Here is a 21,585-nt window from a genome sequence, read left to right as displayed (position 1 = left end):
AGAAGTGTCACCCTGCTTTAATGATACATCTGTTACAATTCATCTGCTTACCAAACATAAGAAAATCCCTTTAGGAAGCAGCAGTGCTCTCAGGCCAACACACATTCGTAGGCCAGCTACTCTGGAGCACCCTTTGTTCCTACCTGCTCACACACCTTGGCATCATTGTCTGAGATTGCCACAGCCATTCTTGTGTTAGTTACTATGGGACATCTCTCCTTAAGCTTTAGGGAAACCTTCACTTATTTTTCCTTGAATAACAGGTCTCTGGTCTGTCATGGGAACAGTTCTGCCAATTCAAATGTGACTACGGTATAAACAGTAAAATGATTTAAAAATGAAAAAATAAAAAATAAAAAAAATTAAAAAATAAAAAAGAATATGATTTCCTGTTTGTATTTGAGGAGCCCTTATGCCGTATAAGAACAAGACTAAATTTAGGACAGCTATAGCTTTCTATCATGGTAGCGCACAGCTCTTCTATTTCTTTCTATGGATGTTAATCAAAATTGTCCCCACACAGAGGTGAAGAAGGTGGAGCATTATTGAGGAATACTGAAAAGCCCCATTTGCCTGAAATAAAATCTTCCATATGCTCGCTATATTTTTAAAAACCTCCACCATTACAATCACTCTTCTAGGTTAAGACACTGTTTCCCAAAGTTAGCTGCAGGGAACATGATTTTATGGGATAATGGTAGGGTTAACTAGAGAAAACATTTATATGGTCAAATAAACTCGAGAGTTTCTGGATTAGAGAAAGGTAAATAGGTTTCTTTTTTTTAAGATAGGTTTCTTTTAATACAGGACTTCTCAGAGCCTTTAATACATTAATATGCATTATGAATCTATAAGTGAGTGTATGGGATGCAGTATTTTCCAAACTTATTCAGCCATAGGACTTTTTATTTTTGGCTGTGCCACATGGCTTGTGGGATCTTAGTTCCCCAACCAGGGATTGAACCCTTGCCACCACAGTAAAACTGCAGAGTCCTAACCAGTGGACCTCCACTGGGAATTCCTGGGACCTTTTTTTTGTAGAGCATTTTGAAGGATTAGTGTTCTTTAATATATGTTTTAAGAAGTCTTGGATTATGCCATTCCATTTCTAGAAGCTATTTATAGCAACAAGCTATTGAGAATTCCATGACAGAGGAACCTGGTGGGTTATGGTCCATGGGGTCACAAAGGAGTCGGACACAACTGAGCAACTAACACTTATTGGTAAATATAATGTCTTAGTTTGGAGAAGTTCATTCGAGTAGCAAGCTGTTTTAGAACAGGACCTCAAATTCATGTTACTCGAACTTTAGTGTGCTTAAAGGGATTTGATAAAATGCAGACTGCCCTACACTAAAATTTCTGATTTGTTTGGACTGTTGGGGGTATTCTGCATTTTAAACAAGTACCTCAAGTGATTCTGTTGCTCTTGGATGGTGGAGGACATAGGGTAATAGGGCCCTGGGGAAAGCTTGATAAAGGAGGTCAGGAGCACTGCCCTTAGAGAGCAGTCCTGGGCAAGATCTTGGAGTAGAGGCCCCTGCACATCTGCAGAGGGCTGTGGGCAACTTGACAACATTGTTTCTCTGGTAATGGGGAGCACAGGCACACCGGAAACATACTTTGCCTGTGTGACACTCCTCTCGGATCAACCCTGCAGTGACATGTACTCACTGTTCCCTCTGGCTGGCCTCCCTACTCTCCCAGAGCTCCCACCCAACGCTTTTCTCTTTTGCCATTGTCCACATTCAGAGCTCCTGGCTGTCAGGTCCAGAAAGAAGGACCCTCCGTGGGGAGCTCACCCCTCTACCCCACCCATTGTCCATGACTTGTTGGCGAGAAATGAATGGCATTTCTCGGAATTAGCCCAGGAATTTCTGCTGATAAACAAATGAAACTCTCAAAGGGAAAAGCAATCAACATAGTTTGAAATAAAATCAGTGTTTTCAGCTTAGTCTGTTTTCAACTTAATTTGAAATAAGAGTCACATCTAGGGTATTTTAAGGAAAGGATTAGTAAAATGTCCTTTAGAGAGATTTCTTCCTGGTTGCAGGGCTGATCCAGAGATCAGGGCCTGCTTTCTGAGTAAGCAGAGCAGGAGATGATTACCTGCACTTCCTATGACCTGTCCAGCCAGCATTGTGTCAGACTTCTCCTCTCCCACTCTACTTCCCTGCTACGTTACCTGGTACCTGAAATACTGTTATTCTTAAAGCTTCATCTTTTTATTTCAGACTTTGATTCCTGATAAATTAATCTCTCTTTGGAGGTGATAACTCTTATTAATCATTTTTTAAAACTTTTTATTTTTATATTGGGGTATAGCCAATTAACAATGTTGTGATAGTTTCAGGTGAACAGTGAAAGGACTCAGCCATACATATACATGTATCCATTCTCCCCCAAACTCCCCTCCCATCCAGGCTGCCACATAACATTGAGCAGAGTTCCCTGTGCTATACAGTAGGTCCTTGTTGATTATCCATTTTAAATATAGCAGTGTGTACATGTCCATCCCAAACTCCCTAACTATCTTTTCCCTTTGGCAACTGTAAGTTCATTCCCTAAGTCTGTGAGTCTTATTAATCATTTTTCATTTGACCAGCACACAAGATTTAGAAAACAGAATCTGATGGTAGTGAGTGGTGGTGGTGAGCTGGAGGAGATCCTGAGGCCACTAACCGCAGGGGCAGGAGCTGGGTGGGCATGGTGGGGGGTGGGATGGGGTGGGGGAGATATGAAGGAATAAGCCAAGGAAATCAGGCTTTCAGTTCAGTTCAGTTGCTCAGTCGTGTCCGACTCTTTGCGACCCCATGGACTGCAGCACGCCAGGCCTCCCTGTCCATCGCCAACTCCCAGAGTTTACTCAAACTCATGTCCGTTGAGTCAGTGATACCATCCAACCATCTCATCCTCTGTCATCCCCTTCTGTCCCACCTTCATTCTTTACCAGCATCAGGGTCTTTTCAAATGAGTCGGTTCTTCGCATCAGGCTTTACCTTTTGTATAGTCCTGCGGAGACCAAGCCTCTCTGTATTGTCAGGGATAAGTTCTTTATTCGTGGCAGAAGGCACAGTGATTTCTAGAATTAATTGCCAGCTCTCAAGTTTTTCATTTTGGTGGTGTTAATTTAAAACCAATATGTTACAGAAGTAACCGAATATCCTTGCTATCTGTTGCCTAGAGCCAAAGGGTTTCACTTCAGGGTTTTGGATGCAAAATGACTATAACCCAAAAGTTTTACCAGATTATTTGTAGCCACTAAGATAAACAGCAGTCTTTATTAGAGTGATTTTCCTCTGATTTTTATATCTAGATTTTTACACTGTCAGCTATTCCCTCAAAGTGATTTTAGAAACAGGCGGACTGAGGATGTCAGTTATTGAAGTCTGTTCCAAAATCCACCTCCTCACAGGACTCCATTTTTTTGGCCATAAAAGTAGTCTATTTAAGAAATATATTGATGTGTTGCCTCTTGTCTTCGCCACATACACTGTAAGACACAGAGAGTAGGAAGTGATCCAGCAATAGGTGTGTGGCTGCTGAAACAGTGTTATATTTTTTCAGGCTGCACTCCCTGAATTGGAGAGAGGTTATGAAGTATATGCACTGTATCTTTAAAAGAAATGGATAAATCAAAGTTGTCTGCAGGAGGGGGACAAAAAAGGTGGTTTGGATATTTTTTTAATTGAGTAGAAAGAGAAAGACATCAAACTTGGGAGTAGAGATTACTTTTAAAACAGAGAGATAAGGTAAGTGTCCCTGCAAGTTTAGTTTTTCTCTCCTTTAGCAAATTCATGCAGCTTTGATGTCCTCACATTTATGAGATCATGCCCTCAGGGATCTAAGGTCAAATCAGAGTCCACACTCACCACCCTACCTTTTATAAGCTGTATTCCTTCATTATTTTAATAGGCGAAAAATGGGGGATTAGGATTAGGGAGCAGAAGGAGCAGGGAAATGTGGCTTGCTTTCTTCCTCACTTTGTTTCTCTATTTCCCTTGCTCCCTCTTCCTTCCTTCTCTTTAAAAATCTTTTCATTTGTGACAAATTTTATGGAATAAAGTATACATATATTGTAGCAAAATTTCCCATTTTAATAACTTTCAATTGTACAGTTCTGTGCCGTTAAATGCACTTACATTTTTGTGTAACCCTCACCACCATCCATCTTGGGAATTTTTTCATCTTCCCAAAGTGAAATTCTATTCCTAAAAACCACTCCCCATTTCCCCTCCCCCAGCTCCTGGCCACCACCATTCCACTCTCTGTCTCTGTGAATTTGACTCCTCTAGGAACCTCATGTAAGTGGAATCATGCAGTATAGTTCTGTGTATCATGTGTATGTGTATATTTCTGTGTATCATGCAGTATATTTCTTTTGTTCCTGGCTCATTTCACTTAGCAGAATGTCTTCCAGGTTCATGCATGTTGTACCATGTCTCTTTTTTAAATGGAAATGAACAATGGAAAAGAAATGTGAGAAGAGGCTGGTGGTAGAGATGAGAAAGCAAAGTCAGGAGATAACCAAGGGGTCTTAGAAGAATCTAGCAAATGTTGGTTTTCTGAGCATATTTTTCATAGGATGAGGGGGACCAAGTCATCTTTGACAGTGACAGAACTGACAAGCAATGAGTCCCAGTGATAACTGTGTAAAATGCTGGGTTTTGAAAGATAGACATATTCCTTATTAATGTTTCCCAGGGAATTTCAGAGAGCATCATGTATTAGGAGCTGATTTCCAGCAGGTTTTGTTATCTTTTGGAGAACTCCTTAGGGGTAGAACTCTTTCCCTGTTTCCCTTTACCTGTCCTCCACTTGCCCTCCATTGCTTTTTGAGGGCAATTGTGTTTGGAGCTATTTGGTACGGTTTTATTAGAAAGATTACTAAGGGATTAACTAGAGTATCAAACTTATGAGGCAGTGTTGAAGGAAAAATGAAATTACTGAGCCTGGTGAAAGAAAGATAGAAAGGATTTCAACAAACTTCAGAAAGATAAATGGATTTTAGAGCATGCTGATCAACTTTCTCCTTCCATCTCCAAAGGGGAACAGTGGGCAAAAGTGAGCTTCAGCAAAAAAAAGTTAGGTACAAGGAACTACTTCCAGGCACAAATAAGGTGAGCAGAAGTCTTTTTAATATTTATTTTTAATTGAAGGATGATTGCTTTACAATGTTGTGTTGGTTTCTGCCATACATCAACATGAATCAGCCGTAGGTATACACACATGTCCCCTCCCTCTTGAACCTCCCTCCCACCCTCCAAGGTTGTCACAGAGGACTAGGTTGAGGGGAGCAGAAGTTTTTTGAAAGTCAATATATTATACCTCAAGCCTACTGCTGAGTAAGAGGAAGATGCACCTACGTGCACAAATACACATAATGCAATTCAATTAACATGAGGGTCGAATTAGACAAAACTAAACTATATTGTAGAGGGAGGTGCATAAATGTAATACAACTATAATGAAAACGAGGTAACAATTGTCCCAAAAGTCAGGATGGTGGTTACGTCCAGTGGGGAAGGATGGAGCCTTCTGGGGTGTTGGCATTGCTGTCTTTCTTGACCTGTGTGGTAGTTACAGGTATGTTTGCTTTCTAATCATCAATTCAACTGTACATTTATGTTTTAGGTGTGTCAGTTTTATTTCCCGGCATAGCATATGTTTAAATGACACTACATTTTCATTTGTTTTGGGTAGCTACGATTGGAGGCAAAAGGTGACCAGAAGACCTTCAAGTGTTATAATCAAGCATAAGATTGTGTATATGCATACGGCTGTTTTGAGACTACTATTTTTGTTTGATGGAATGCTCAGTTGCTTCAGTCATGTCCTGCTCTTTTGCGATGCTGCTGACTGTAGCCTACCAGGCTTCTTTGTCCCTGGGATTTTCCTAGCAGGAATATTGGAGTGGGTTGCCATGCCCTCCTCCAGGGGATCCTCCTGACCCAGGGACTGAACTCGTGTCTCCTGCATTGCAAGCAAATTGCTTACTACTGAGCCACCATGGACAGAGGAGCGTGGCAGGCTGCAGACCATGGGGTCACAAAGAGTTGGATTATTTTTGTTTACTTGTTGATATTATTCTGGGCTTCCCAGGTGGCACTAGTGGTAAAGAATCCGCCTGCCAGTGCAGGAGATGTAAGAGATGTGGGTTCAATCCTTGGGTCAGGAAGATCCTGTGGAGAAGGAAATGGCAACCCACTCCAGTATTCTTGCCTGGGAAATCCCATGGACAGAGGAGCCTTATGGGTTCCATGGGGTTGCACAAGAGTCGAACACGACTGAAGTGACTTAGCATGCATGCATGCACGATATTATTTTAGCCTTCTGGGCGTTTGGTTTCATCTGGTCTGGGTTTTGTTTGTTTGTTTTTAACACAAGGCAGAGCAATACCAAGGGCTTCCCTTGTGGCTTAGCTGGTAAAGAATCCGCCTGCAATGTGGGAGACCTGGGTTCGATCTCTGGGTTGGGAAGATCCCCTGGAGAAGGGAAAGGCTACCCACTCCAGTATTCTGGCCTGGAGAATTCCATGGACTGTATAGTCCATGGGGTCACAAAGAGTCAGACACGACTGAGCAACTTTCACTTTCAGAACAATACCAAAGCCTGGAGAAGGGTATGCTCTCTGTTCTCCAGGTATGCCCTTGGAACTAGTAAGAAGGCATTTGGGGGCAATTCTGGAGCTTTGACTTCCAGGCTGCAGAGTGTGTTGGCATCTGAATGAAGCCATCTGGCTTCAGGTCTGTATTACTGACCAGAGGGCCCATTTGTCATCCAGATTCAGGACCACATTTGAGATGGAGAGAGAGCTCCAGTCCTGTTGGTATGCATTCCCTCCCCCCAGGTGAGGGTGTGTTGTACTATCAAGGCAGGGTGGTGGCGAGGAAGGCACAGAGCCAGAAAAGACATGGGATCTAACCCTGCTGTCTCCCAAGTTCCCTGTGGGACTTTCACAGAGCCGGCTAGCATCTTTGTGCCTATTTTCTCAACTTGTAAAATGAGTGTGATGATTTCTACCTTCTCTGAAGGTTGGCATTAACTGTGAAGACCAAGTTGATGTGGGAAATTGCTTTGAAAAGTCTAAAGATAAACATATACATATACATGTATATATATATATATATATATATATATATATATATATATATATATATATGCAAGGCAGTGTATAGCAGGGGAGAGAAAGAACATAAATCCCCAGTCCCCAGTTGTATCACTAAGAGAAAATGAGGGCAAAGCTTGAAACTCAGTACTTGTTCCCATAGAACCCAGTGACAGCAGCCACGTGCTCAGGCACAGACCATATGTCTCCAGCCTCAAGGAAAAGTTGTGTGTTGGGGGGAGGCATCTAAAGGAAACAGGTGACAAGTTCAGTGCGTGTCAGGCAGAAGGATAAAATAAATGGCATCACCTGTGCCTTTCTTTTCTACTTTCTTTCTGATTATATTTTCAGAGGTGCCGTGAGTGAGGGCGATGCCCAGTGATGCTGATGTTTTCAAAGCAGAGTGATCTCTTGGCAGAAACATGGGGGTGATGCTGTGAATGCACTCGGAGACAAGGTCATGATCTCTGGGCTGCCTTGAAAGCTTCACAGGGATTTTTGGAGGCGAGACCTTACCCCTCCCACTGCCCCCAGTCATAAAAATGTTGAGTGGGATTCTTTGTATTGTTGTGTGCTAGTTAGCCTGCCATGATTCCTGTTAGCAGGCCAGGACTGCTTCACTTTCCTGACTTTCTTACTAACATTCTGATTGGAACCTGTCATCCAGTACCTCGTGCAGGAAAAAAGCCTGACCCTCCTGCAGGGGGCCTCTCAGACAACTGGGATCAGGGGAAGAAATGATGGCTATAGTGCTGTTTCCCAACCAGAGAGGATCACCACCACCACCACCCCCCACCATTTCTCCTAGGGCTTTGGAAATGTTGGGGAACTGTTTTGGTCATCACACTGATTGGAGAATGTCCTTGGCACTTAGTGGGTGGGAACCAGGAATGCTCAATGTTTCACATTGGGTAGGAACACAATGCTTCCTTGGTGGCTTCCCGGGTGGCTCAGGGATAAACACTCTGCCTACTAATACAGGAGACTCAGGTTCAATCCCTGGGTCAGGAAAATCCCCTGGAGAAGAAAATGGCAACCCACTCCAGTATTCCTGCCTGGGAAATCCCATGGACAGAGGAGCCTGGCAGGCTACAAATAGGGTCACAAAAGAGTTGGACATGACTTAACACCTAAACAAAAACAAAGGAACACAATACAGTGAAGATGTGTCCTACTCCAGAGTCCAGTCGTGATCCTTTTGAGAAACATTGCACAGCCTCATCCAGAGAAACCCAGGAAAAGGAGTCTGCCAACCAGAGTTGATGGTGCACATCCACTCATCCATTCATTTACTCATTCATTCATTTCACAAGTGTTCACTGAGTACAAGCTTGCAGCCAGGTCCCATGTATGGTGCTGAAGTTTCAGAGTCTCTGCCTCAAAGAGCTCACAGTCTAGCAGGACAGGCATAATTAGATCATGACATCATAATGTGATGAGTACCCCAGTAGAGGTGTGGACAGGGGCCCAGCAGCCAGAGATGGGAGAGAGAGAGAGAGACACTCTATAGAAGCTAGGCGTCTCAGAGAGGAGTCCACATCTGACATCAGGGTGGGTTCTCAGAGACAAATGGAACTTTGCCAGTTGGAGAAGGGGAAAGGGGAGGGCATGCCCAGGGCCATGAGGGGCTGGTGTAACTGGAGTGAGTGTGGACCATGCAGGAGAGAAGAGGTTAAAAAGGTCAGGTTGATGAAGGCCTAATCTCAAAGGATCTCATATGCCCGAGAGTTTGACATTACTTTGTACATCCAGCCCACTGCAAACATGGGGAGGTGACGTTTGTGTTCACCCCCAAACATCTTTGTGCACCCCCTTTCCTCTCTCTCAGATCCCACAGCCTCCCCTCTTTCCCAGCCACTCATCTCTCCCATTGTCACTGTCACCTAATGGGAAGGAGACTGAGTTAGCCCTTCCAGGGGGCTTCTCTCTTTATCAACAAATAAGGTGAACACTTCAAAACCAATGGCATTCTAGATGTCAGTGGAGAGTCTTTGGGGAGGAGACTGAAGAACTCAATGCTAAAGAGAAAACATGGAGGCTTCGTTCAGTGGACGTGCACTCAATGCCAGTGTGATACATAGAGAACAGACTTGTGGACACAGTGTGGGAGGAGAGGGTGGAACTGAATCGAGAGAGTAGCATGGAAACATATGTATAAAATAGATAGCCGTACGGAAAATAGCTAGTGGGAATTTGAGTATGATGCAGGGAGCGCAACCTGTGTTGAGACAGTGCTCTGTGACAACCTAGATGAGTGGGATGTGGGGGAGAGGGGAGAGAGAGGTTCAAGAGGGAGGAGACATATGTATACCTGTGGCTGATTTATGTTGATGTATGGCAGAAACCAGCACAATGTTGTAAAGCAAATAGATTGCAATGCCAGTGTGAGCGTGTTTGAGGTGCCTGTCTGAGTATGTGAGACTGTCTGTCTGTGAGCAGGTAGGTGAGGCAATAATAATAGTCCCTGCCTCAAGGACTGCTGTGAGAATCAGATGAATTAGTACAGGTAAGGTGCTTACCACAGGACCCAACCCCTAGTAAGCCCTCTGTAAATGCAAGCTCTCATCATTATTTTGGGCTTCCTTGGTGGCTCAGATGGTAAAGAATCCACCTGCAATGCAGGAGACCCAGGTTCAACCCCTGGGTCAGGAAGATTCCCTGGAGAAGAGAATGACTACCCACTCCAGTATTCTTGCTTGGAGAATTCCATGGACAGAGGAGCCTGGCAGGCTATGGTCTATGGGGTCACAAAGAGTCAGACATGACTGAGCAACTAATGCTTTCATCATTATTTTAGAATCCAGGGCTAGGGTCCAGTCTGGGGAAGGGGGTACCTGCTGGCCAGGGTGGAGATGAGGATTTTATACTAAGACTTAGTGACCATCTTTGGCTAGTTTCAAATATGTGCCTAGACCACATCCTAAGTCTAGAACAATAGAATTTTTCAGCATGTGGCTTATCAAGATGTGAATTTTGGCAAGTAGAGCCATCATTTGGTGTCCATTTGGGTTTGTTTTTCGGTCTCCACTTGGGGGCACATGGCAGGTGGGATGCTCTTGTTGTACAGATGGGGCAGGCCTGTCTGGAAGCCCGGGTCAGCAGGTCTGACTTCCTGTGTGGGAACACGAAATAGAAGCAGCATAGCACTGAAGGCCAGAGCCAGGGAGATGCATTCGAAAGAAATGATCTTGGAAGGGGGGGCTAGATGAGGGAAGAAAAACTTCGCTGGAGAAGAAAGGAGAAAAAAGGGGGGAAAAAACTGGGAAGCACAAAATCCATAAAATCATCCAGCTGCCCTGAAACTGAACTTCCACTGTTTTCTGTGTTCTTTTGGGAAGAGGAGGGGTGGCTTGTCCAGCGTTCAGTGGAAACTTGTTGATTGACACCGAGTTGGGCACAAGTTCAATGTGAGTGTGCCTTCAGCTATTTATTTGATTTTTTAAAATTGCACCCTTTGTAGTTAAGACTGTTTAGTTTCTCCTGGCGCCCTGGGGGTAGTGAGTTTAGATTGTTAAAATAGCAACCATTAACACTCTCTGTGTTATGACACTGTCCTCCCTGCCCCCTTTCAGAGGAATTGGGCATGAGGTTGTTTGACACAAGTGAAATTCTCCTCTCCCCGCTGAGAGAAGCAAACGGAGAATCCTCTGAGTCAGAGCACGTTCGCCTAGCCCTCAACCCACCCCGTCTCCAAGCCTCCAAGCCTCCCTACACTCCCCACTCACACCCCTGTGACCCCCACGCGCACACTCCACCACACTCACTCAGTCACACCCATACCCATCCCACGAGCTGGAGCAACCCTGGAGAGCCCATATGCCTGTCTCGCTGTTCTTTTGTTTTGCTTTCCTTTATTTGCTGTGTTTTGCTTTGAAATCAGTCTTTGGGATTAAATTGGATAATTATTTTTTCATGTTATTAATAGTGCTGTGGAGGGAGCATGTAAGGACTTTCTCCTCTGTGCTGGCAGTGCTTGCTTCTCCCCACTCATACATACAGTACTGACTTTCACTGATCAATCACCCCGGACTCTGTTAGACTTTGCATACCATACCTCTTGGACAAAGAGCCCAGGGAGCTCTAAAAGATGCATGCATTGCTGGATTATCTAGATTATTCATAGGTCTGTTTAAAAGGGAATTTTTCATGAAAGGACCGGGAAGCTCTAACTTTCACAAAGGCCCTGGGAAAAGATCAAAGGAGCAGTCAGTAAGAGTATGTGTGGAGTGGCTGAGCTCCCCGAGCAGGCCAAAGTAGAGTTGCCTGCTCTCTGGGAAGGTCAGCATTGGTCACAGCTGGACAACTGTGAGGAGCCTAGGCCTAGGAGGTATGGAGGAAAAGTTTTGTGTTCTCTGGGACATCCTTGGGGCATGTTGTCTATATCAGTGCTGTTAAACAGAACTTGCTGCAGTGATGGAAATACTCTACATCTGCCCTGTCCAATAAGGCAGCCAGTGGCACATTTGGTTGTTGGACACTTGAAATGTGACTGCTATGACTGAGGAATTGCCTTTTACATTTTATTTAATGTCAGTGAGTTATATCAGTAGACACATGTAACCAGTGGCTTCTGTAATAGATGACATGACGCTGGACGATTTACGGGTTACTTTTCTGCTGTGCTGAATTTAAGTTTGTACCTTCCTAAATCTCTTGAGTGCAGGGATCATATTCTGTGACCACAGAAAATCATATCTTAAAGAGTTTTTATGTTCAGCCTCCTCCCCTCACGTTTGACAAATTGGAACACAAAGGAAGACTGTAAAACTTACCCGAAGCCAGAGCTCTACTTATGATTAGGGGTGCCTGGAACCCTGCTGCATGGACTGTGTTTCGGCCCCCTCTCCCTTGCAGAGAAATTTCAAAAGAACAAATATTTTCTTCCTTTCCCCTTTCCTCACTGCTTATAATTGAGATGAATCTGCTGATACTTGAAAATAATCTGGAGTATCTGGAAAAGGTCAGTCTTCATCCCAGTTCCCAAGAAGAGTAGTACTAAAGCATGTGCTAGCCATTGGACAGTTATACTCATCTCCCATTCTAGTAAGGCCATGCTTAAAAGCTTGGATGCTAGGCTTCAGCATTATATGAACCACGAGCTTCCAGATGTCCAAGCTGGGTTTAGAAAAGGAAGAGGAACCAGAGATCAAATTGCCAACATTCACTGGATCATAGAGAAAGCTAGGGAATTCCAGAAAAACATCTACCTCTGTTTCATCAACTACACCAAAGCCTTTGACTGTGTGGATCATAATAAACTGTGGAAAGCTCTTAAAGAGATGGGAATACCAGACCATCTTACCTGTCTCCTGAGAAACCTGTATGTGGGTCAAGAAGCAACAGTTAGAACCCTGTATGGAACAACTGATTGGTTCAAGATTGAGAAAGGAGTATGACAGGGCTGTCTGCTGTCACCCTGTTTGTTTAACCTATATGCTGAGCACATCATGAGAAATGCTGGGCTGGATGAGTTACAAGCTGGAATCAAGATAGGCGGGAGAAACATCAACAACCTCAGATATGTGGATGATACCACTCACTCTAATGGCAGAAAGTGAAAAGGAACTAAAGAGCCTCTTGATGAGGGTGAAGGAGGAGAGTGAAAGAGCCAGCTTAAAACTTACAATATTAAAAAACTAAGATCATGGCATCCGGCCCCATTACTTCATGGCAAATAGAAGGGGAAAAGGTGGAAGTAGTGACAGATTTCCTCTTCTTGGGCTCTAAAATCACTGCGGATGGTGACTGCAGCCATGAAATCAGAAGACGTTTGCTTCTTGGCAGGAAAGCTATGACAAACCTAGACAGTGTGTTGAAAAGCAGAGACATTACTCTGCCAACAAAGGTCTGTATAGTCAAGGCTATGGTCTTCCCAGTGGTCACATATGGTTGTGAGAGCTGGACTGTAAAGAAGGCAGAAGTGCCAAAGAATTGATGCCTTTCGAACTGTACTGGAGAAGACTCCTGAGAGTCCCTTGGACAGCAAGAAGATCAAGCTAGTCAGTATTAAGGGAAATCAACCCTGAATACTCATTGGAAGGACTGATGCTGAAGCTGAAACTCCAGTATTTTGGTCATCTGATGTGAACAGCTGACTCATTGGAAAAGTCCCTGATACTGGGAAAGATTGAGGGCAGAAGAAGAGGGTGTCAGAGGATGAGATGGCTGGATGGCATCATCGATGAAATGGACATGACCTTGGGCAGACTTTGGAAGATGGTAACGGACAGGTAGGTCTGGCGTGCTGCAGTCCACGGGGTCGCAAAGAGCTGGACATGCCTGGGCAACAATAACAACAACTGGAGTATCTTAATCTCCTCATGTTCCAAGGCACAGTGTAGGCTCTGGACAAATGTTTCTGGAATGAATTAATCCTCTGAGTCTTTCCTGTTATGTATTGTCTTTTATGTTATATTTTCCAAGAAAATCTGTTGGTCTCAGTTAGTGTGTTTGAGTTAGCCAGTGCTCATGATGTCTCAGCTGAGGGAGAAGGGGCCTATGCTCTGAAGATGTGGCCCTGGCCTGTGCAGGTGTTCAGGTATAGACTAGAGAACCTTCTTGAAGCTGCCTGGCAGGCTGATGAAAATGCTGTAGCTCTGGTGAACCAGGCCCCATCTGCATTCCGAATTCTCTAGACTTCATGGTAACCAGGAACTTTGGGCATGACTCCCCCAGTTCTCCGCTTTTCTTCTGGCCAAACACAATCACCTAAGAATGAAAGGTTCCACAAGTAGGACTTGGGCTCTGTAGCTCACTGGTCACATTAGAATGGAGAGAAGGTACCCCATCCAAACTAACTTCCGGATCAACTGCTGATGAGGAAGACGATTCAACTCATAGGTCCAAGCACAGTATCCATTCAACTCGCTTCTTCTCTCCCTATTTCCCAGCCCAGGCCTTTGCCCCCAACCCAGAGCCACCAACGATAAATCAGCACTTGCTGAACTGAGGCAAAACCTGTTCACAGTCACCCAGTGCTGAGCTTCAGCCAAGAAGCTGGCTCCTCCAGGCAACATTTCCAAGAGCCAGGCCAAGGAAGGGAGCAAATGGCCCGTGTCCCATCTGCAGTGAAATGGCCAGCATGTTTGCTGGTACCACCTAAAGAAGGAGTGATCCAGTGCTGAGATAGAAGGCATCCAAGGGACCCGCCCAGCCCTAAAATCTTAAGCCCAAGTATAGTCATTGGATGCCAAGGACACTGGAGAAAGCCTTTGGAGCATGTAGAACACCAAGCCAGTTGGAGTGCTTGCTAAGCCAGCCCAGAATTCCTAGCATTCCAGCCACACCATATACACCCCCACCCCCAGAGGGCAGCCAGTGGCCACAGTGGAGGCTGCATCCACCCGGCTGAGACCCTCATCAGCCCCTCCAAGAGCCTGCTCCTTCACTTAGGGCCAGCCTGCTCACCCTGTGCTGCTGGGTTCAGGGAGGTGGACAAACCGTACCACCCAGTTTAGCCTAAGAATCTCACTTGCCATGGAATCTCCAGGCAGTGAATCATTTTGAGCCAGCACTTAAGCAACTTTCCACTGAGTCATCCTGAGGACTGTCAGGTTCACTAATCCTGACATATACTGTGTATATCCTTTGTTCTGATCCTGTCCCCATCTCGATGCTGAGGGAGAGGGGCTGTTAAACAACAGAGCTGTAAAGATGTGCTTATTGGAAGTCATTTGTATCAGGGCTCTCTTTGCTTCTCTGTCTCCACAAAGGCCTGAAGCACTCAGTAAAATCCTGCCAGTCTCAACTCTTGATCTGTGTGTGCTCTCGGCTACATAGCTACCAAGAGTATATATTCTTTACCTCCAGTGGCGCTGCATGTTGGATTTCTTTTCCAGAAGAACGGATCCTCCATGGATCCGTTTCCATTTGACATCTTCTAACAGCAGCAGCAGCAGACCAGGGGTCTGGAGAAGGAAATGGCAGCCCACTCCAGTATTCTTGCCTAGAGAATCCTGTGGACAGAGGAGCCTGGTGGGCTGCTGTCCATAGGGTCGCACAGAGTTGGACACGACTGAAGCGACTTAGCATGCATGCATGCATTGGAGAAGGAAATGGCAACCCACTCCAGTATTCTTGCCTGGAGAATCCCAGGGATGGAGGAGCCTGGTGGCTGCCATCTATGGCGATCGCACAGAGTTGGACACGACTGAAGCGACTTAGCAGCAGCAGCAGCAGCAGCAGATCAGGGATCAGGATTTTTTTTTTCTGCAAAGGAGCAGATAGTAAATATTTTAGCTTTGCGGACCTACAGTCTCTGTTGCAACAACTCTTCTGTAGTATGAAAGCAGGCACAGACTATGTAAATGAATGGGCATGGTCCACTAAAACTTTATTTACAAGACAAATTGCAGGTCAGATTTGACCCATGACCCCTGCTCTAGACACAATGGACTAAGTCCAATTAGTCAGGGAGACCTGGTTTCAGCTGTTCAAGGGACTACAACGATGGGACCACTGTTTTATCCTCAATTCCTTGAAGGAATAGATAAAAAAAATCAAGAGTATTTTTCATCTTTCCCCATTTCAATATGAAAATCTGTTCTTGGTCAAATGTTGGATACCCTATAACAATCAGAATAGGCTAAATTATGATGCAGTCACAACCTACAAATCTCAGTGGCTTGAACCAACAAAGCTTTATTCCTACTTACACTGCATGTGTGTCTCAGCTCAGCACATATCATTCTCATCCGGGGACCCTGACTGACAGAGCCTTGCCATATGGAGATTAGTTCCAGTGGCATGGGACAGGAACAGAGCAAGTTGTGTCCTGCCTCTTATGTACTCCTGCCCAGAAGTGACACAGATTACTTCTCCTCATGTGTCATTGCCTGGAGCAAGTCACGTGGCCACACTTTGACTTCCGGGGGACTGGGAAGTACAGTGCTGCTGTGTGCCCAGCAGGAGTAAAGGTGGAATATTGATAACCAGCCCTAATATCTACCATACACTCGAGAAACTGTTTCCCAGGTTTCTTCTTCATGTCCTTCCTTGCCTAGCCCTTAGGTGATCTGGCCTAACGTCTATTTTCTCAACCCTGCCTGGTTTCCCCTCAGTCTTGCTGGTCATTGGCATTGACACATGGGGAATCAGCTTAGGAACTAAAGAACTGGGATAGTAATCATTCCTTAAAATGTTGTGGTGACCAGCCGTGAACATGAAGTCAGACCTCCCAGCCAATTTCTTCCGGCCATTGGATCCAAGGATTGGTTGCCCTTGGGCAGCAGGCTTGAGAACAATTGGGCTTTTCATTCCTCTGGGTTTGATTTTTACTTAACTTAATGGGAATTATAGGATTCCCTAAATATAGGGAATATAGGGATTTCCTTATAGCTCAGATGGTAAGGAATCTCTCTCCAATGCTGGAGACCTGGGTTCAATCCCTGGGTCTTCAGGGATTCTCCAGGAAGAATCCCCTGGAGAAGGAAATGGAAACCCACTCCTATATTCTTGCCTGGAGAATTCCATAGACAGAGGAACTTAGCGGGCTATGGGGTCTAGGGGTCGCAAACAGTCAGACACAACTAAGCAACTAACACACACACACAATGGGAATTTGAATCCAAGGGGAAGTTCTCTGCATATTGACTCTGGGCATTTCCTGCCCTTCAGGCTATGGAGAGCAGTTGTCAAGATGGAAGAGGGAGAATGAATGGTAGGAAGTGGTATTAGGGGATATTAATGCATTATTATGGGCTAACGTGAAACATACAGTGAATGATTTCAGGGGAGGGAATAAAGATGAAATAATTAGGATAAGCTAATTGCTCTGACAATCCCAACATCTCAGTGGCTAAACACAACAAGGGCGATGCTGTGGGGAGGGAAGGGTCTGCTCCATGCAAGACCACCCTCCCCAACTCATGATAACGAAAATTGTCTCCCAACATTGCCAAACGTCCCTTGGGGAACCACTGCTGTTGCCCCAAAGTATTTGCATACATACCTTCACTTCCCAGGATCCTTGTCTTGAGTTATATGTATTTCAACATTTCTTGTAGACGTGGGTGTTGGAGACAAAGATTATGGCTGGTAGGGAAGACAGTTATAAGATCGTTTGCATTTGTACCTCCATGGGACATAGATTGAGGCAATGTGGAACCAACACTGTTCACATACAGCCAGAACTGGAGTAAAAAGCCTTTTCAACACTCATTAACCTTTGAGAAGCCAACTCAGTTCTAGGGCTATGGAAGGTTCTGAAGAAATGAGCTCTACAACCAGAAGCCCTAAAGTGGTGGTGCTTCTCAAACTTGAATGTACACACAAAGCCCTGGGAATTTGCAGATGCTGATTCAGGAGATCTAGATGGGGGAGGTGGTCTGAAATTCTGCATTTCTAACTAGTTCTCAGGTGACATTAATGCTGCTGGTTCCCATATGACATCTGAGTAGAGTGTTGGTGATCTGTGAGAAGAGAAGCTGGCCATCCAACACCATTTGTAGTTCTGTAGAGGGAATTGTTCTGTTCCAAGTTGATTTCTTTGGCTGAGTAACTAATAAGGTAATCTGCAGTGTTTAAAACATCCCTTCCCTCTCCCATTCTCAAGAAGGTACAACCCAGTGTTATAGCTTCGTCCCCTGTCCTTTCTCTCATTCTCCCCAACCATTTGAGGGTAACATGAGCTGAGGTAGTCAGGTACTTCCTTTTGATCCACTACCTTCTTTTTTTAGATCTTCTCTGTGCCTGTATGTGTGATGAACAGAGAGTGGTTTCCTTTTCAGAGGCAACAGTGAGAAGAACTTAGAAAAAGCAATTAGAGTGACAAAAAAAGATTTAGTGTTGGGGGCTATTTTATCCCAACTGTAGATTCAGATAAGGCAACCTAGATCTTGGGAGCAGTGCCCTGGAGCTCCACGTCTTGGGCCTGAGGCCTTGTCTCCAATTCTGGTTTGATCACTTCCTAACCTTAGTTTCCTCATCTGTAAAGGGAGATAATAGCAATGCCTACCTCGAAAGGTGGCTATAGGAGGAGAAAAGAGCTAATGAACATGAATATACAGCATAAGCATGAGTCAGTAATGATCAGTCGCTAGTGTTATTGATGCTACTACTGTAGTTACTGTAACTGTGGCTCTCAATTCTGCCTCTGGATTGTCTGCCTGTGCCTCACTTCCATCAGTGACATTTCTCACTCTGCTCAGTGATTCCCAATCTAGGATAGGCCGATGAGGGGAGCTTGAAAACTGCTCCCACCAGAGATTGTGGTCCACTTGAGAACTGAGGTCCTATTTTGAGAATTACTGGTTCAAAGCTGTGATTGAGCCTCATTCTGCTTTTCTAGCCTTGGCACATCCAAAGATGGTAACAAACCTTGTGTACCTACTTAATCTCTGACCTCTTCAATCACCTTCCCCGCTAATAACTTTATAATGAGGATAGGGGCCATCATATGAATGCCTGGCTGCCAGAAGAAGAATCCCACTTTCAAACTGGAAATTTGCATGCATCAGTGACATGTCTTTAATATTCATGCTTCCATTTTCTGAGGGACAGTCACCACCCCATGGCAATCAGCAATGGAGTCCTTTTAAATCTAACATGTCCTTTTTATTCTCTATATTGTATACGCTTACCTATGTTCCTCTTTGCCTGACAGGAACTTTGGCTTCAGTTCTTAAAGGATATCCTAGGAGGAGAAATAAGATACTTTCTACCTTCCTCTAGTAGTTTGGTGACATGGCAGATGTGCTGCCTCCTTGGGTCTCCGGGAGGAGGTGGACTGTGTCTTCCCAACAGTGCTGGACTGTTCCAGCAGCCCTGAGGCTTCATCTGCCACCGCCTCCCCTGCAGCCTCTGCCAATGGCCTCCAGGGACCAGTTTCTGAAGCCTGCTGCTAACACTTTTCCAAACACAACAAAAAGCGTGTTTGGGGATAAGTTTTCTCAATTAATCCTCAAGTACTGAATGCCTCTTTTCTTCCTTTAGTCTGTAATGTGATAGCAATAGGCTCTTTCACTAGCCTCCTGACAAGTCCTCCCTCCAAGCCCACGGCCTCTCCTCCAGTCATCCCAGCACAGTCTTCCAGAAATGTAAATCTCCATCAAATAACTGCACTGCTCAGATCACTTTACTGACTTCTCATTGTGTACAGCAACAATCCAAACTCCATGGCTGGACTTCTTTGTCCGGTGCTTATGTCACTGGGCTGTAGTTGCAAGGGCCAGCCTGTATGTTTCGTTAATAGCACTCTAGAGTATTTCACAGGGGGTGTTTTCTCTTGCTTTGCAGAGGTTGCACATGAAAGAAAGAAAGAAAAGATCCAGGAGATGCTATGTAGCTGGGTTGGAGAAACATTCAGCTAGGTCTCAGCTGAAGGTTGAGTGACCAGAAGTGGCAGCCGGGTCTCAATTCAGTACTTTAGAGTGTCCATGAGATGGCAAACATCTACATCCTTAAAATATCTAGCTATTCGATGTGGTGTAGGGCAGGACTTCCCAAAGGATGTTCCTGGGATGTTCATAGCTGTTAAACAGATGAGAGGGCCTTCCCAGGTGGCTCAGTGGTAAAGAACCCACCTGCCAAGGCAGGAGATGCAGGAGACACAGATTTAATCCCTGGGTCAGGAAGATCCCCTGGGGGAGGGCATGGCAACCCGCTCCAGTATTCTTGCCTGGGGAATCCCATGGACAGAGGAGCCTGGCGGGCTACAGCCCATAGGGTCGCAAAGAATCAGACATGACTTAGCGACTCAAAAGCAACAGATGAGAAAAAAGAGGTCTGGTGGCTCAGGAAAGTCAGTTGGAGAAAATGCTGGGTTCTAGTTAAACAGGTTTCTTTACTATGGGATTTCTGAGATCATCTTTAACACGCTGAGAAGGATATTGTGAGCAGACTATGGATCTTTTCCCAACTGTATCTGAAGCACAGAATTTTGTTTTCACAGAGCATCTTGTGGACTAGTAGTGCTCTGCAGAGCAGACTTGGGAAATGCTGGTGTAGGCAATACAAAGGAATGCTTGACCGCACTCCCCACTGTCTCAACCAGATGCCTCACATTGTTTCTGTAAAGGCTGCTTGAGGGTAGTGACTAATTTGTCCATTTCAAAGGGTCATTGACCTTCAAAAAAAAAAGCCTGGTTCCCAAATGTTTAGAACTAAACAAGTAACAGTAAAACTCATTCGTAATTTATTTAGGGAGAAGAGGAAGGCAGTGAGTGACACACATGTTACCACAAAACCTGTCATTAACAATTAGGTGTCATGCAGAAGAGTTGACTTAACATTTTCATCTCAACTGCAAGTCCACTCATTACAGCATTGGATAATTTAAAAATTAAAAAAAATCATATCATAGCACAAGAAAAAGAGGAACCTATCAGACCCACTGCAGAAGGGGTTCTTTGTGTTGGGCTACACACCCAAGTTCAGATGAACATTCAATAATTAGTCCCTGAAAACAAAGGGATTTGTGTTTTATCTTCTTTCTCAGTTGTTTGACTCTATCTTAGCAGGCTTCTCTTGCTCTCAGGTTTTGTGGCTCTGTGTAAAATTAGGAAACCTAAGTTTGAACCCTGGTTTTGGCACTGAATGATGGTGCCCCCTTGAAGGCTCTAGGTCTCATTTCCATCTCTGAAGAGAGAAGGTCATTTCCAGTTTTCTCTTGGAGATGTACATGAGAAACCCTAGAAGGCTTATGTAATGAGATTGGAATGGTCCATGGGCTGAATAATGGAGCTGATGATAAAGCTGTTCAGTAAAGTGGAAGAAGACATTTTGACAGGAAAGAGCAGAGAGGTTCCCTCTGAAATTCAATTATGGGACAATTTCACCAGTAACAGCCCTCAGCAAACAGAAAGCTGAAAATGAGCATGCCTAGCCCTGAGGTGAAACCCACAGGCTCCTTGTTTTGTATTAAAATGGGAGGGGGGAGGGACGGTCACCTCTTTTGGGTCATGGAATGCTTAGAGTATCTAATGGTACCCACAGACCATTCTTCCTGAAGACAGCATGTACCCTTAGATGCTCAAAAGTCACTTCAGAATCATTCTCTACAGTCCTATTTATTTATCTCCAAGTCTCTTAAGATTTAAAAACCACCTCACCCCTGGAGGTATATATACACTTACCACTTAACAAAATTAGTAATAGACCCTCAACATTTGAGCACATGTCAGTGTTTGGATGTTTGTCCCTTTGTTCCAGTGCTAGAGATAGACAGGTCAAGACAGAAGCCTTGCCTCCTTTGCACTTGGTCATCACTCAGCAAGCAGTTCACCTGTTAGCAAGTGCTAGACTGTAGGGTACAGACAGGCAGACCAGTAGAGTTGCTGCCAGAAATCAGTCTGTTTGACAGATGGTGAGGGCTGGGTCAGATTTGAAGAGACACCGTTGGTGGCGGTGGTCGGGTCTAGCATGAGTCAGGGCAGAGCTGGCAAGGAACACAGTGGGGGTCAGGACTGGCTGGTCTGAGGTAAAGTGTTCTTCAGCCAAGGGGAGGCATCTCCAAGATGTGCTTTATCACCCTGGCTAGG

General features: G+C 44.8%; 1 protein-coding gene across 8 annotated transcripts in view; it reads left to right on the top strand.

The window, feature by feature from the left end:
* CHRDL1 (chordin like 1) overlaps positions 1-21,585 on the top strand; it is a 127,784-nt gene that overhangs the window by 43,631 nt on the left and 62,568 nt on the right. The gene's annotated exons all lie outside the window — the stretch shown is intronic.

Source organism: Odocoileus virginianus, unplaced genomic scaffold (assembly GCF_023699985.2).
Source record: "Odocoileus virginianus isolate 20LAN1187 ecotype Illinois unplaced genomic scaffold, Ovbor_1.2 Unplaced_Scaffold_1, whole genome shotgun sequence".
NCBI lineage: Eukaryota > Metazoa > Chordata > Mammalia > Artiodactyla > Cervidae > Odocoileus > Odocoileus virginianus.
Note: the sequence above shows the minus strand (reverse complement) of the source record. Positions and strands in the feature narration are given on the sequence as shown.